Here is a 17,445-nt window from a genome sequence, read left to right as displayed (position 1 = left end):
TAATCCCAGCACTTTGGGAGGCCGAGACCAGCAGATCACCTGAGGTCAAGAGTTCAAGACCAGCCTGGCCAACATGGTGAAATCCTGTCTCTACTAAAAATACAAAAAATTAGCTGGGCGTGGTGGCGTGTGCCTGTAATCCCAGCTACTTGGGAGGCTGAGGCAGGAGAATTGCTTGAACCTGAGAGGCAGAGGTTGCAGTGAGCTGCTGAGACCGCACCATTGTACTCCAGCCTGGGCAACAAGAGCAAAACTCTATTTCAAAAAAAAAAAAAAAAGAAGTTTGATGAAGATGCAGACGCTTCATTGCTTGTGCAAATTATGTGATTTTTAGCACATTCTACAGTGGAAAGTCAAATTTCAGGCATGCACACCTAAAGTAGGAAAAATGGTTCTTAAAGGGGTAGTGTGATGCAGGGATTAAGAACCTGGTTTCTGGAGTCAGATGGCCTGAGTTTGAGTCCCACCTCTACCATGTATGTGTGCTGTTGAACAGGTGATTTAACTTCTTTGGGGCTCAGTTTCTCCCACTGTAAAAAGTCATGTAAAGTTCCCAGAAGAGTGTTTCATACATTGTAACTGTAGTAGTTATCTACTGCTGTGTAAGTAATTACTCCAAATCTTAGTGGCTTAAAACAACAAGTGTTTATCATCTCTCAGTTTTTCTAAGTGTGAATCATTGCATGTCATAGCTGGGTGTCTCTAGCTCCGAGTCTTTCATGAGGTTGTAGTCAAGTTGTTAACCTGGGCTGACGTTTCATCTGAAGGATAGGGATCTGCTTCCAAATCCACTCACATAGATGCTAGCAGGCCTCAGTGATATGCCATGTGGGCCCTTCCACAGGACTGCATCACAGCCTGGCAGTCAGCCCCAGGTGAGTAACCCAGAAGAGGATGCAAGATCCCAAGATGGAAGCCACCATCTTCATGTAACCCAGTCTTGGAAATGGTCTCCCATTACCTTTGCCACAGTCTGTTTGCTAGAATTGAGTCACTAAATCCAGTCCACACTCAAGTTAAGAAGGGCATGAATTCAAAGAGGTGGGATCACTGGAAGCCATCCTGTAGGCTGCTTATAACAGTAACTTGTGCTTTAATTTATATCCCCTTATGGTCTATTCCTGACAATCAGACCGAATGAGCCCTTAAAATGTAAGGCAGATCATGATACTACTGCATTAAAAATTATCTCCGGTCTTCCCATTTTACTTAAAAGTCAGTATCTTTACAATGGCCTACAAGGCCTTTCATGCTTATAAAATTATTTTTCTATATTTTATAAAATAATATATATGTATAATAAATGCTATATATGTATATTTGTACAAACACGTTTATATGTTTAGTTATATATTTAGAATTTTCCATATGGTGTAAGATAGCAATCTCTTTCCAAACGAAGAGCCAGGTTTCCCAGCACTACTTATTGATTACAATACCCTTTTCCTGGGCCGGGTGTGGTGGCTCACATCTGTAATCCCAGCACTTTGGGAGGCCAAAGCGGGTGAATCACGAGGTCAGGAGTTCAAGACCAGCCTGGCCAACATAGTGAAATCCCGTCTCTACTAAAAATACAAAAATTAGCTGGGTGTGGTGGTGGGCACCTATAATCCTAGCTACTTGGGAGCCTGAGGCAGGAGAATTGCTTGAAACCAGAAGGCAGAGGTTGCAGTGAGCTGAGATCGCTCCACTGCACTCCAGCCTGGGTGAAAGAGCGAAACTCTGTCTCAAAAAAAAAAAAAAAAAGACAAAAAACAAAAACAAAACCTCTTTTTTCCCTGAGTTGATATTCTACTGAGAATCTGTTTGTCTCTTCCTATGCAATCTGTGTCTAATTGTTGCATTTTTGAATAAAGATATACTTAGTGGGTCTAGTAAATCATATAAGATAGTTGTGTTTGTTATGATTTTATTTGATTTGAAACATTCAAATACATGTAAAAACAAATTATAATTGAGAATTAATTATGGCGAACATTTAATAAGTTCCTTTATTTGATAGATTAGGAACTAATTTTATTTAAAAGGCTGTGACTTACATTTAAAAGTCCAGTTAGCTACAACATTAAGACTAAAAAGTAAATTTCGTGACTCCCAGGTCACTGTTTCTAGCTTGTTGATATCCCATACTTTGCTGCTGCTGCTGTTGCTTATAACTGTTCAGAAAATTTTCACCAAAATGTCTATCAAATTGGAAAACCCTCTGGAGTGAGATCCTTTTAAAAATATAGCCAACTTTCACATATGCAGGCATATCTGTGAATACCCTAGGCCCCTGTGCTTTCTCTTCTGCTTTTTGGGCTTTTGGCCTTATCTTTGCTTATGATAACTTCAAATGTTAAACGAGAAGGGATAGGTGACAGAGATTAAACCCAAGCCAGTTTGTTTTGTTGATTATTATTAACGGTATTGATAAAGAGTTTGCTGAAAGAGGGAAGCATATTGAAATTATTGCTTAAAAAGAAGTGTGTAGAATTTTCAGTTGTTTTCTTTGGATGAGAGTTGCCTCATAGCTGTTGTAGTATGTGCAAATGAAGGTCAGCGATAAATCACAGAATGAATCACTTCCAACTCCTTCACATCTACAGATATAAGTAAGAATGGAAAATATTGTCACTTAGATGAGTCCTTATTTTTTTTTTCTCTATGAATAGTATAAACCTTACTTTTCTGGACACCTGGCTTTGGCAGCTGGTGAAGGTTGTTAAAGTAACAAATGGGGCCATTCTGCCTCTCCCAGATCGATTTTGCTGCAAGACAGTTGAAAATAATATAATCCAGAAATGAATTTATTTTCTTACGGCAAAAACAAAACAGAAAGAGAGTACTATGAGGAAGTATTACGCTACTGGTAAATTTTTCAAACTAAAACCGCATTACATTTCATTAAATGAGTTTATGTCCATTAAGCGTCAATGAGCATGAGTGGTTGAACCCAGAATCCAGTCAAAGTACATATTAACTTTCTGTATGACTTTAAAAAGAGGTATGTCAACCTCCCTGGGTCAGCAGGTTCCTTTGCAGAAGACATTGGAATGAAATGTCAAGGACCTCTTCCAATTATAGAATACCTCGAGATATGAAGTTGGTAACAAATAAGAGAAATGCAGCAAGATATTTTTAGTTAAAAAAGAAAAGATTGATACAAGCCAGTAACTTGCAGTGAACTCGTTTAAATCCTCCTCCTCTCTCCAAATTCTGTTTTTACCAAGCCGTTAAAGTAAAGACAGTTTGTCATGCTTTGAACTTCCTGGCTTATGTTGATTTCTATCAGTATGTTGCCTTACACATTTGAGTGGGAGCTGAGTTACATAAAACTAATAAAATCCTTACAACCCCATTTTCTGTGGGTACTGATAGCATCCAAAAAATAAAAAAGGCTTTTGCCATTTTCAGGCAGTTGTTCCTCCAGCTAGATGGAAAATGGAATGGCATTATCTCAACTCACTTGTTTAAACATTAACTGAGAGATACTTTCTCCTCCTCAAAAGTTTTTAGTGTTCCCAGGAATTTAACCACAGATAGACACAACTCCTCAAACGTCCCGAAAAAAAGGTTGACTATTCCATAAAGTAATAGTTACAGAAGGCTTTCAAGGAATTAGTTATTCACACAGTAAGCTTCTGAGGCATACGAGCGTATCCTCTTTCTTACAATTTGGTCACTTGATCCAATCTTTGATGATCACCCTGGGACCTTTGGAGATTTATGGAGTTTAGAGTTACAAGTATGATGTGGCCACCATACTCAGGGAACTGGATGACAGTCAGCCGATGGGTTTTCAACATAGATGAGGATGAGCTCATAAAAGGCTAAAAAAGGAGGCAGACACCTTTGGAAGACTGTTTCTAGGCTCTCAAATGGCCATTGTCAAAAAACAAACAGTGGGGTGGATTTGACTAAGCATCAGAAGATGCTTTAACAACAGCCTGTGACAAGTGAGCGTTAAAAGCTCACAAGGCAGAAAGGAACTTTTCAGAGTGACCTTGTCAGAGGAGGTTCTAATGTGTAGGCTTTATCAGCTGCTCTGAGTGGGGGTAAAGAGGCATGCATATTTTAAACATTCATTTCATATTCAGTGTGTAAAGTAACTACTGCTTTTCAACTTGGGTGGAGAAAGTATTTATCAATTTATCAAGAATCACACAAGGGAAACCCATGCATTACCTACTTATAGGGCAAAATGGAAAATGTTCTCTCTCTTACGCTTTATCTTTTTTGTTCCATCTTAATAGCTCTTTATTTAAAAAGTATTCACATCAGTTGATCAGTCTGAGTCTTTCATTTGAAGCAAACTTTCTTCACTTTCTGCCCTTGATACTGCACATCAGTCTTTAATCACTTAAACGTACTGAATTTTTCTTTATTCACATCTTTCAATCGGTAAACTTGAAATTTTGCAAGTGCATTCCCACTGGTGTATATTCTGATTTTCAAGACCTGCTACCTCCCCCAGTGTCATGCTTGTTTTTTTTTCTTTCTTTCTTCCTTCCCACACCCCACCTCCAGTATTTTAGGGCACCTTATGTAGATAAGCAGTGAGATGGCTTCATCCTGATAATTAACATGCTTGTTTGAGGTTATGAAATATACATTTGAGAAAGGCCAGGGATTTCCCCCTGAATATCCACTAACTGCTTGAAGTGGCATTTTCATTCTGACTTGGTGTTTTGTTTTGTTTGACTGCAGCATACTGGAGCATAGTGAAAGAGTCTATTTTGAAGCTTCAAACGTAGTGCTGCTGCAGACCAGGAACAAGAGAGAAAGAGTGGATTTCAGCCTGCACGGATGGTCTTGAAACACAAATGGTTTTTGGTAAGTCATCCAAAAGACTTGACATCTTTTAGCTTTAAATGTCATCGGGCATCACTTCATTGGTGTACCAGAACTTCTTCTTCAAGTGTATTGCTATTTCTCTACATCCTAAACAACAGGACATTTGAAAAAATATTGTCCTAGTGACAGAGCACTGAGAGAGCAACCGCATTTACTTTGTGTGTTTGTTTCTGAAACTTGCAGAATAGTATGATCTGAATAGAATGCATTTGTGGTTAGAAAAAAGAACAAAAGCGAAAACAAAGCAAACCCAAACAACTAAACACACAAACAGCAAATAAACTACATCTACCAGATACTCCATTTTAGCTGAAAGCATAAGAGATTAATCGCACGAGAGGAAGTAGATTCAATTTAATGGCAAGTTTTTTGCGTCTTGTGATCAAATACAGTCATGTGCCACATAATGAAGTTTCACTCAACGACAGATCACACGTATTACAGTGGTCCCATAAGATTATGATACTGGGCTGGGCGCGGTGGCTCACGCCTGTAATCCCAGCACTTTGGGAGGCCGAGGCGCACGGATCACGAGGTCAGGAGATTGAGACCATCCTGGCTAACGCAGTGAAACCCCGTCTCTACTAAGAATACAAAAAAAAAAAATTAGCCGGGTGTAGTGGCAGGCGCTTGTAGTCCCAGCTACTTGGGAGGCTGAGGCAGGAGAATGGCGTGAACCCAGGAGGCGGAGCTTGCAGTGAGCCGAGATTGCACCACTGCACTCCAGCCTGGGCGACAGAGTGAGACTCCATCTCAAAAAAAAAAAAAAAAAAAGATTATAATACTGTATTTCGGTTGTACCTTTTCTATGTTTAGATGTGTTTAGAGGCACAAATGCCTACCATTGTGTTACAGTTGCCTACAGTATTCACTACAGTAGCATGCTGTCCAGGTTTGTAGCCTAGGAGCAATAAGCTATACCGTATAGCGCAGGCGTGTAGTAGGGTGTACCATCCAGGCCTGTGAAAGTACTCTGTGATGTTGCACAGTGACAAAGTCACCTAACAATGCATTTCTCAGAGCATATCCCTGTCATTAAACGATGCATGACTATTGTGATGGGCAAGGTGAAAGATGATGGGGGTTTCCAAGTCCTGTTCAGCAAACATTTACTGAGTAACTTTTAAGTATACATGGGCCCTTGAATGACAGTCTTAGTCTGGGGGTTGGAATTCAAACACTCTAAACTATAAATAAATGATAAAAACATTCCAGAGCATACACCAACATAATGTGGACTTCCAGGAATTTTTTTTTATCAACCCCGTTCATGATATTACCTGGAAGCAGAGTCCTCAAATTGAAGCCTAGGTCTGCCCCACCTATCTTGGTCACCTTGGAGAACTTGCTCATCATCTTGGAACGACTTGCCTTTAAAGATGTATGTGCCTAACTGATCTCCAAGGTCTCCTGCAAATTTATAATTCAGTTCCCTCTAGTGCAATGAATTAAATAATTTTCCACTTCAGTTCTTGCCCAACAGAATTTCTGTGTGGGCTTGGTGGTCATTTGCAGAGGGGCTCATTGTATCAACCAGTGTGGAGGAAAGGAGCCAGGTCCTCGGGGGGTCCCTCCTGGCCCCATTTGCCCATTTGACAGCCAGCCCTTTGGTCAAACAGGACTGTCAGGATCTGCAGCAAAAAAAAAATTTTTTTTTTTTGAGATGGAGTCTTGCTCTGTCACCAGGCTGGAGTGCAGTGGCACAATCTCAGTTCACTGCAACCTCCACCTCCCAGGTTCAAGCGATTCTCCTGCCTCAACCTCCTGAGTAGCTGGGACTACAGATGCGTGCCACCATGCCCAGCTAATTTTTGTATTTTTAGTAGAGATGGGGTTTCACCATGTTAGCCAGGATGGTCTCGATCTCCTCACCTCAGGTGATCCGCCTGCGTCAGCCTCCCAAAGTGCTGGGATTACAGATGTGAACCACTGCACCTGGCCTGCAGTAAATAATTTATTCCCTTGCAACATTAAAAAAAATGTGGCACAGTGCTTTATGAATATTATATTCATTTTTATTTATTTAATTTTTATTATTTATTTATTTATTTATTTGAGACGGGGTTTCTTTCTCTTTGTTGCCCAGGCTGGACTGCAGTGGTGCAATCGTAGCTTGTGCTGGGACTATATGAGACTGGGACTATCCTGGCTGTCATTCATAAAGTCTTCACTGAATTTTTAGGACTTCGCTGACTGGTCTCTCTTTATGAACTTCTGTCACATTTAGGGCCTGCATCATATAAAATGCACTGCTATGTGTTGTTCTGTTAGTGTTTGTCATCACCCCATCAGGGGTACACACAGCTTCAGGGCAGGAATCATCATCACAGACCAGTAGCCGAGACAACAGGCGCGCGCCACCATGCCTGGCTAATTTTTCCATTTTTTTGTAGATACGAGGTCTCGCTATGTTGTCCAGACTGGTCTGGAACTCCTGGGCTCCAGCAATCATCCTGCCTTGGCCTCTCAAAGTGCTGGGATTACAGGCATGCGCCACTGTGCCTGGCCTGAATATTATATCCAAATAAGTGAGATAGGCTTCTTTTGAAATACTGTCCTTTGTTTTTCTTTAGGGGATCTGACTTTTTCCTTCTCTGTGCTTGCCGTCATTGTGTTACTGGTTACCGGCCAGCCCGTTAACCCTGTGGATCCCCACACTTTGTTTTACGTTGAATAGCATTTATTATTGTTCTTTCTTACTAAACATCCCCTTTCTGAAGCAGAGCTGCAGAAATGATGCTCAGATGTCACTCTTGTTAGCAGCTGGCTTTCTGCCTTCAAGTGATGCATTATTGGGGTTTCATAACAGCATTTTTTTCTCTTACAAATATTAAATTATGAAGTGCAGGAAACCACATGAATGTGGTAGAAAGCAAATGCAAACACAGTGTTATCTGGAAGTGCTAGTTTTGTGATTCTCCTGGTGACAGTATCCTTACTGTAATCAACATAGGAACCCTCTTTACCTGTTTGCTGGTGGTTTTCTATCCTGTATCTTCCTCTCCATTTATGCTGTATGCCTTGGCCACTTTGTCATGCTGAATCGGGAGGTTTGATTAAGACAGTTGCTTGGGGACTATCTCTATCAAAGTTCTGCCTCACCACAAATCCTAGCTGTCACTTACAAAGTCTTCCTTGAATCCTCAGGACTTCACTGACTGGTCTCTCTCTCTTTTTTTTTTTTTTTTTTTTTAGACAGAGTCTTGGGTCTGTTGCTAGGCTGGAGTGCAGTGGCAATCTCGGCTCACTGCAACCTTCGCCTCCCAGGTTCAAGCAATTCTCTTGCCTCAGCCTCCTGAGTAGCTGGGATTACAGGCATGCGCCACCATGCCCAGCTAATTTTTCTATTTTTAGTAGAAACGGGGTTTCACCATGTTGGCCAGGATGGTCTTGATCTCTTGATCTCGTGATCCATCTGCTTCGGCCTTCCAAAGTGCTGAGATTACAGGTGTAAGCCACTGCGCCCGGCCCTGAGCAGTCTCTCTTTATGAACTTCTATCACATTTAGGGCCTGCTTCTTACAGAATATACTGCTGTGCTTTACTCTGTGAGTGTTTGCCATCAGCACAATTGCACATGGGTTGCACATGGCTTCAGGGCAGGAATCAAATCACAGACCAGTGTTTCCCAAGGGTGGTCTAATCCCAGTACCTCCTGCTTCCGAGTCTCTTGGATGTGTTTATTAAAGTTGCAGATTCAGCAACACCAGGCTTATGAATCAGAAGTTCTGGGGATGTAGAACCCAGGAAACTCACCTCAGTTAACTTTTGCACACTGAGGTTTGAGAATAACTATCTGAAAATAATTGTGCATCCCCCTCTTTGCCTCCTCTCCCACAGCAAAGGGTCCAGGTCTGAGCCTATGGTAGGTGTCCAGGAAATATTTGCTTGTTGATCTAAGCAACATCAAGCCATAAGGGTTGCATTCCCTCTTCAGTTGCCCAGCTTTTTCAGGATGTGAGGTCAGCATATTCTCTGAACCTTTAGAAACCCACTTTCTTCCAAATACGTAAAGTGTTCCCCTAGGGCAGAGGCTCTTTTGGAAATCTTTTTTTGTCTCTTTATCTTTTGTAATCACTAACTCTGTTGGTGGTAATGACAGGAGCCCCTGACTAAGATTGGGATAGTGGGGACATCAGCTATGAGGAGCTGGGCTGGAGCAGCAGGCTGGGAGAAAGATCTGAGGATAGGAACCGGACTGTGCTAAACTAGAAGCTTTATCCTTGGCTCCCAAAGCCACACCTGCTACCCTTGGCAGTTTATTCTGAGTGGTATTTCTTTCAGCTGTTAGGCCTCGCAGGTTGTCAGTTTTGGTGGCAGAAGAGTGGTCCCGCTGCTGAAAAGGATCAAGTTTAGCTCTAGTGGACGCACATCAAAGCACCTACAGTGCACAGTGGTGGATTCAGGATTTGAATCCAGTGTTAGCAGACTGCAGTGGTGACACTTGGCCCTCTCCTTCCGTCCGCCTCTTGTTCCAGCAAGGGCATGCCTGGTCTTGGATGATCCAGGAGAGATTTGCAGGGCGTTGCTGCTTCTGGTGCACCTCCTGAATGCCCTTGCTGGTGGCTCCAGCCCTGGTAGATGGAATCCAAACAGAAGAACTCACAGAAGCTTAGCTAGCCTAGAAAGGAACCAGCGTGGCCATCAGGACATTTATTAGCTGTTAATCTAACCACTACCAAATGCATTAACACATTTTTTTTGACAACTTTTTCTCTTTTATTTGGCTGTTGCTTAGTTCAGTTTTGCTTGGAGAAGTTGTGGCAATCCTGAATTCAGTTTGTGTGGAAAAGCAAGCACCTTCAAGCACAGTGTTGGAGAAGTATCTTCTCCCAGGTCTCTATTCAGTTTTGACTACAGGAGGTTTGGCGAGCAGAAAGGTATTACCGAGTGGATTCTTCTCAAATTCTCATCTAAGTGAAGGCAAAAAGCCCAGTTTGCTGAAGCAATGTTAAGGGCACATTAGGCTTTTAATATGTGCTTCATGGAGACCTTACTAGATTTTCCTCTGCGTAGTTCTTTCCATCTGATGGGAGCGAGGGCTGTTTTTGGGTTGCAGAAGGCAAGAGCCAGGTTGTCAGCTACAGAAGAGAAAGGTGCCATTGTCTGCATAATTGACTTTGAGCCTTTGTCTAAAAGGATGTCAGGTGGAGGAGTAATGAGGGGCGAGATTTTAAAAAAATTATAGAGTACAGGATTTTAGCAAAATGCCAGATGTTGGCATTTCTGTTTTGGAGGTCTTTAGTGGTCCATGTAAACTATTTCCTTGCAAGTAGCCATCCATGGTAGGAAAACAGAAAAAAATGATTCTAAAAGAGCATTTGTCTAGTTAGAAACTGTGTCACTTGTATCGTTTACCGTGAGGCATCCTTGAGAGGTACATGATTTCTAAACAGCCACCTAAATCATAGGTACTGCTTTTGGAACAGATGTAAATAGGAAAAGCGCCAGTCCAGTACCCCCTCTAAAGACCATCGTTAGAAAGCTCTCGCAGTGCTTTCCAGCTTAGAGGAGTGTAGTTCCCTTCAGGTACTTAAGCCAGTGTTCTGTAAAGCAGCACCCAAAATGCCTTTTGTTAAATGTGTTCTAACTCGTTCCTCTTGCTGATGCTATCACAGGCTAATGATTGTCTAAGTCCTTCAGAGAAGCTGTGTGGTTTTGTATAGCTGTGAGTAAAACCACACCCATTCAGGAAATGCAATGTACTTTCTTCTAACAGGCATCATCAAAACAGATGCTGCTTTACATGGTAGGTCCCCTTCTTTAGTGACAATTTGAGAGCTTTGAAGGGAGGCATTTGCCGTGCATCAAAAGAAATCAGAATTAAACTGGCACACGTGCACATTGTTGGAGTAAAAAGGAAAAGCAGTGACCTAGAGTTTGTTACCGCACATGCTTTCCCTGAAGGCATCTCCACCATCATGATGTCCTCATCAACTCTGCACACACAACTAGTATTTCTGTCTCTTTCTCTTCAGAGTTTAAGCTCAATGATTTCCAACTTCCTCCCACATGACTCCAGCTGGATATCACATAGGTGTCTTCAATTTGAATCTAAACCTGACTTTGTCATTATCCTACGTTTATGGGCTCCAGGGTCACTAGCTCACCATTCGTTGATGCTGGACACCTCCTCTTCCTCTGCTTCATCCCTAGCTCATATGCTGGAGTTTTGCCTCTTTTTTTTTTGAGACAGAGTCTCTCTCTGTCACCCACGCTGGAGTGCAGTGGCACCATCTCAGCTTACTGCAACCTCTGCTTCCCAGGTTCAAGGGATTCTCCTGCCTCAGCCTCCTGAGTAGCTGGGATTACAGGTGCGCACCACCACACCTGGCTAATTTTTTGTATTTTTGGTAGAGATGGGGTTTCACCATGTTGGTCAGGTTGGTCTCAAACTCCTGACCTCATGATCCGCCTGCCTAAGCCTCCCAAAGTGTTGGGATTACAGGCGTGAGCCACTGCCCCCGGTCTGAGTTTGGCCTCTTTAATATGATAGTTTACCCACTCTTCTCCACTCTCGGGCCCCTGTTCTGTTGCAGACCTTCAGCATCACTTGCCTGGACTGCTGCAGTGGCTTCCAAGAGGCCCCTTGCTTAAAGTCTTTTCTTTCTGTGTTCCATTTATTCTACTCTTTTGAGAATTCTCATATGAAAGAAAGGGTCTGATTGAATTACTCCTACACTTGAAAATCCTTGGTAGTATGTGGAAATATGGAAAAGTACTCATAATCTAATGTGTTAAAAGAAAAACTTTAGACAAATTAAATTTAACAGAGTTTAATTCAGCAAAGAACTATTTGCAAATCAGGCAGCTCCTCTCTACTCCCTTCCTCCCGAACTAGAATAGATTCAGGGCATTTCTGACATGCTGTTGTGTGGTTGGAGAGGATTTATAGACAGAAAAAGGAAAACGATGGACAGAAAACAGAAGTGAGGTACAGAAACAGCCAGATTGGTTTCAGCTCAGTGTTTGCCTTATTTGAACAGGGTTTGAACGATAGGCTGCCTGTGATTCGCCAAAACCCAGAGATTGGTACAAGAATAGGTTACAGCCTGTTTATACATCCAGGTAGGTTACAGTTCACTGCGTGCGGAGAAACCTTTAGGCCAAACTTAAAATATGGAAGAAGGCAGCTTTCGGCTAAACCCAACAAATGTTAAGTATAAAATTCATATTTCAAAATTGTGCAAACACATTGATTACAAAGCAATGACAAAAATCTATGCCTATCCACAAAGGCTAGAAGTAAATAAAACAAGAATGAAGGTATTTTTAATATTAGGGCAATTCACGTGTGTGTGTGTTTTTTAATACTCCTTTGGTAGCAAATGAATATGGTGAAGTAAAATGAATAATTGAAAGGATTTTGTTAGCTTTCTGCTCCTGATAAGGTAAAATGTGAATTTCACTGCATGGCCTCTAAGGCCCCTAGGAATTCCTTATCAACTTACCATTTAAATCTCATCTCCCGTGACTCCCATCCCTTCCATCTCTCCATATAACATTTGTTTTCTTCTTAAACATACTATGTATGTAATAACCATGCACCTGTCCCTGTTGTTTCTTCTCGCATGAGACTCTTGTTCTCTGCCTGGTAAACTCCCACTCATTCGTTGAGGCCTAATTGAAATTCCTGGCCAAGCATGGTGTCTCACATCTGTAATGTCAGCATTTTGAGAGGCTGAGGGAAGAGGATTTCTTGAGCCCAGAAAGTTTAGACTGCACCATTCCACTCCAGCCTGGGCAACAGATAGAGAGCTCATCTCAAGGAAAAAAAAAACAAAACAGAAATTATCCTCTTGCTGTGTTACCGCTATTATATTGCAATTTTCTGTTCATATAGCTATCTTGGTAAATGATTCATGAAGACAGAAATTGACTTATCTTAAACCTTGTATTCCAAGTGTTAAGCCCATTCCTGCATATAATACAGTTTAATAAATATTTACAAAGGTAAGAAGAAAGGAAAGAGCCCATTTAGAAATACAGAAATAATCCTTCAGGTAAGATATTAAAGATGTTTTTGGATAAGCTTAGTACTAATTACTATTTCATAAAAATTACAAAAATAGATATTTTTGGTTAAACAGTTTTTACAGTAATAGTTGGATTCAGCCTCACATCATTTAAACTAAACTACTGGAGTATATCTTTGGCATTAGAAAATTCTAACATCAGATAGAATTGCGTCGGCTTCACTGTAAGCCATATTTATGAAGTTACTAAAAACCATTTTTTTAAACTGTTTTATGTCATGCATAACCATGTCGGCCAAATCAGAAATCCAAATAAATGACACATCCAGTTCTGGCCACATTTTGTGAATATCTGGTATTTTTTTCTTAAGGGAATTTAAAAAGACTGGGTAACATTAAAAGGTTGATGTAACATTTTCAATTCTGAAAGGCTACTCTGCTCTAGGAATATACTTGTTACTATTTTTTTTTTCATTTCTAAGAATTCTGTTTGGCTAAAATACCAAAAGAGAAAAAAATAACTTGGCTTAAATAAAATGAAAAGTCATCTCCAAAATTAATTCGGCTCCTCAAAAGTTCTTTCCAAAGGAAGGAATAGGATGCTGTTTAATATTACATGTCAAAAACACCACTAAAAAGAAAATCATCATTTGTACGTGTGACAAGGAATTCAGAATGGAATTTTATGAAGACTAGTGTGTGAGGCACGCTGCTCACATCTTTTAAAATAATATTTTGATATCGGGGAAGATTAATACTATATATTATTTTATGTTATATATGTATGCATATGTGTATATACATATATAAAATAGAGTTTTTTTCCTATTAATGCTTTAGAGTCAATAAGTTGTAATGGGGAATTTCAGTTTGAGATTTGTCATTTTTTTTGCATGATAGCCTTGCCCAGCCTTCAGTTTTCTTGTTTATAAAGTCATGACAAAAGGTGAACTGTCACTGGATTAACTAATTAAGAAATTAGTCAGTCACTAACATTTATTGATTGACCACTGATTGGAAACATTAAATACCCACATCATTTTTTAGCATTTCATGTAAGTTGATCCTTGTCTGTTTTGCAGAGTAAAGAACCTTAGCTGAATTCCATTTTTGTCTGTCCTGATCTTTGCATTCATTTAAAAACCTGACCCTTCAGCTGTTTACAAGATCCATCATGAAATATACCATGGCTAAGGTGAATGTGCAGACTCCCAGTTTCCCTTTAGCTATTCTGTTGCACTAGCCATGGGGTTGCAAACTTTTTTGGTGACTGTTACAGTTCATTCATCAGGAGGTACTGACTATATTTTGTTGCACTTTCGTGAGAGCCAGGGCTCAGAAGCATCCTAAGTACCTAGTGACAAAAACTCAGGAAGGCAATTAGACTATGGCGCTTTTCATTACAACCTAAGGTGCCTCTCAATATAGTAGGTGCTTATGTTGAACTGCCCTCTGCAGACTGTATGTGTGGGTCCATGTGGTGATATTGTGGCTATACCCTCTCCAAGGTTGCCTAGTGTTGGCTGTAGCAGGAAAGGAAGTGTCTGTAAGCAATAGTAGCTTCAATGAGGAAGGATATAAAAGAGAAGTGAACTAGTCCTGAAATCTTAAGGATCTACATACAGACCAGAGTACCTTGATGGATCCCAAAGTTTTATTTTATTTTATTTTGTTTTTGAGATGGAGTTTCGTTCTTGTTGCCCAGGCTGGAGTGCAATAGCGCAATCTCGGCTCACTGCAGCCTCCACCTCCTGGGTTCAAGAGATCTTCTGCCTCAGCCTCCCGAGTAGCTGGGATTACAGGCACCTGCCACTACACCCAGATAATTTTTGTATTTTTAGTAGAGAGGGGGTCTCACCGTATTGGCCAGGATGGCCTCAAACTCCTGACCTCAGATGATCCACCCGCCTCGGCCTCCCAAAGTGCTGGGATTACAGGCGTGAGCCACTGCGCCCGGCCTTATTTTATTTTTCCAGCATTATTGAGTTATGATTGACAAATAAAATTTGTGTACAACACGATGCTTTGATATACATATATATTGTGAAATGTTTATTATCATCAAGTTAGTTAACACTTTCATCACCTCACATAGTTATTTTTTCTTGCATGGTGAGAACATTTAAGATTTACTGTCTCAGCAAATTTCAAGTGTACAAATATCATTATTAACCATAGTCACTGTGCTGTATATTCAATCCCCAGATCTCAAAGATTTAAAATCTAGCCCTGAGACAACTGATTACAGCCACCATATGTTTTCTTAGGTAGTTCACAATAAATAGTTATAATGCTGCTGAGAAACAGTATGATGTGTTGAAAAGTGTAGGTTCTTGAGGCAAACTTCCTGGGTTTGAATACCGAACTTCCACTTAATGGCTGTGTAATGTTGAGCAAGTGACTTAATCTCTTTGGGTCTCAGTTTATCAATCCATGAAATAAGAAAAATAAAACAGGCCAGGCACGGTGGCTCACGCCTGTAATCCCAGCACTCTGGGAGGCCATGGTGGGTGGATCACAAGGTCAGAGGTTAAGACCACCCTGGCCAATATGGTGAAACCCCATCTCTACTAAAAATATAAAAATTAGCCGGGCGTGGTGGCAGGTGCCTGTAGTCCCAGCTACTTGGGCGTCTGAGACAGGAGAATTGCTTGAACCTGGGAGGTGGAGGTTGCAGTGAGCCGAGATGGTGCCACTGCATTCCAGCCTGGGTGACAGAGCGAGACTTCTTCTCAAAAAAAAAACAAAACAAACAAACAAACAAAAACAAAAACAAAAACAAACCTAAATGAGTCTTGATGCACGTAAAGCTTTCAAAAAATGGTAGCTGTTATTATCATACCACTTTCATGGAATTTCGTTAGTTACTCAGTTTGTGGTAAAATTTTTCCAGTGTTTATTCTTCATGCCTTCCTACAAACTTGGTTTAGGAATTTACACTGTTCGGGGAAACATGTAGGTGAACCCAGCTAGGGAAGGTGAAGCAATGCTGTGGGAACACAAAGGAGTGGGATATTTAGTCTGATTTGGGAGTGGTGAGGACTTGGAGGAAGCATCAGAGCTGACTTGGAAGAATGGCTAGGATTCCACCTGACAGAGCTGGGAGCAAGGCATTCCACATGGGAGGGCGTGTGCCCAAAGGTGTGGAGAAGGGAGAGTGCAGAGCAGAGCGTATTTGAGGAAAGCCGTGGACCAGTTTGAGCCCAGGGTTAAGGTGTGTGAGGTGGAACAGTGGGAGACTGGGAGGAAGATAGTCTGATTTAATGATAACGATGATAACGGTGAGTGTGAACTATTCATTGAGTGGTGCCATATATCCGATTCTGTGGTTGGGGCTTTACATAAATTAGCTCTGATTACAACTCCCTTCAACATAGCTATCCGCATTTTACAGATGAGAAAATGGGATTAATTCCATTTTTTCTTAAGTGGCGGAGAGCCACTGAAGGTTGTTGAATAGGAGAGGGTCATGATCACACTTAGCAGGAATTTACTTATCTGCTTTTTCACTTCCCTGGAGTTGTAGACACATCTTTTGTTTTGTTTAAGAGACAGAGTCTTGCTCTGTCACCCAGGCTGAGTACAGTGGTATCATCATAGCTCACTGCATCCTTGACCTCCTGAGCCCAGGTGATCCTCCCACCCCAACTTCCCAAAGCTCTGGAATTAGAGGCATGTGCCACCACACCTGGCTCATTTTTAATTTTTTTTTGTAGAGATGGATTCTTGCTATGTTGCCCTGGCTGGTCTGGAGCCCTGCGTTCCAGCAATTCTCCTGCTTTGGCCTCTCAGAGTGCTGGGATTATGGGCATGTGCCACCACACAAAGCCTTGGAGATACATCTTGCACCATCCTGGGCTCCCCAGAGGAGTGGTATTAGACTGTCAGTATGGTGAATACTCCATAAATACTGGTGGAGTCCGTTTTCAAAGCTTCCTCAACAAAACTCTGGAAACATGTTTTGTACATTTTCCTTCTTAAAGAAGAAATAAACTGGTTAAGTTACTGAGCAACTCCTTTTTGCCTGTGCATGTTTCATCTCATTTGATCCCCATAGGAAATCTTAAAGGTAGAGAGTGTAATTTTTGCATTTCAATTATTTGTTATTAATATTATAATGGATGAGGTCACTGGGACTGAAGAATGTAATGCTGCTTGGAGATGGTAAAGTTAGGATTCAATCTGTGGCTCCCTCACCCTTGGTCTGTAGTCGGCCACCACCCCTCCCTCTATTGAACCTCTCTTTTATTGCTGTTTTCCAGTCTCCACTAAGTATTTCTTCCACTGGTTTAAGTCCACGTTGCTAAGCAAGTACACAGTTGCTTTTAAGGAAACGAAAGCCCCACAAGGACCCAATCTACTTTGCAGAGGTTAAATGGAAATAGATTATTTTCAATAATCTGTCCTCAGGACCAGAATTCTTCTAAATGATGCTGCTGGCAGCTGGCCATCTCTGGGAGCCCATCAGACAAACCACTTGTAGGAGCCCAGCATCCTGCATTGGGTCAGAATGCAAAGTCAACTAACTCTTCACAGTAGATGCAGTTTGGGCGTGAGTACCTAGCAGGAACCCTAGATATTTGGGGCAAGCACTTTGCTTCTTCCATCTGGTGGAACCCACGTTTATTATCTAA

The 17,445-nt window shown here is 41.3% G+C and overlaps 1 protein-coding gene across 3 annotated transcripts in view; it reads left to right on the top strand.

Annotated features, from left to right (window-relative positions):
* LOC134810271 (uncharacterized) overlaps positions 1–16,665 on the top strand; it is a 115,466-nt gene extending 98,801 nt beyond the window's left edge. For 2 of the 3 annotated variants that reach the window (XR_010157908.1, XM_063812795.1), the window contains one exon: positions 4,690–4,804. The gene's annotated coding sequence lies outside the window, so the exon portion shown is untranslated. Of the gene's footprint in view, positions 1–4,689; positions 4,816–16,527 lie in introns of those variants that run through there. The other variant, XR_010157909.1, reaches the window with a different exon arrangement.
* Positions 16,666–17,445: the final 780 nt, after the last annotated feature.

The sequence above is a fragment of the Pan troglodytes genome, chromosome 5 (genome assembly GCF_028858775.2).
Source record: "Pan troglodytes isolate AG18354 chromosome 5, NHGRI_mPanTro3-v2.0_pri, whole genome shotgun sequence".
Taxonomy (NCBI): Eukaryota; Metazoa; Chordata; class Mammalia; order Primates; family Hominidae; genus Pan; species Pan troglodytes.
The sequence above is the reverse complement of the archived record's forward strand: the minus strand, read 5'-3'. Positions and strand labels throughout refer to the sequence as shown.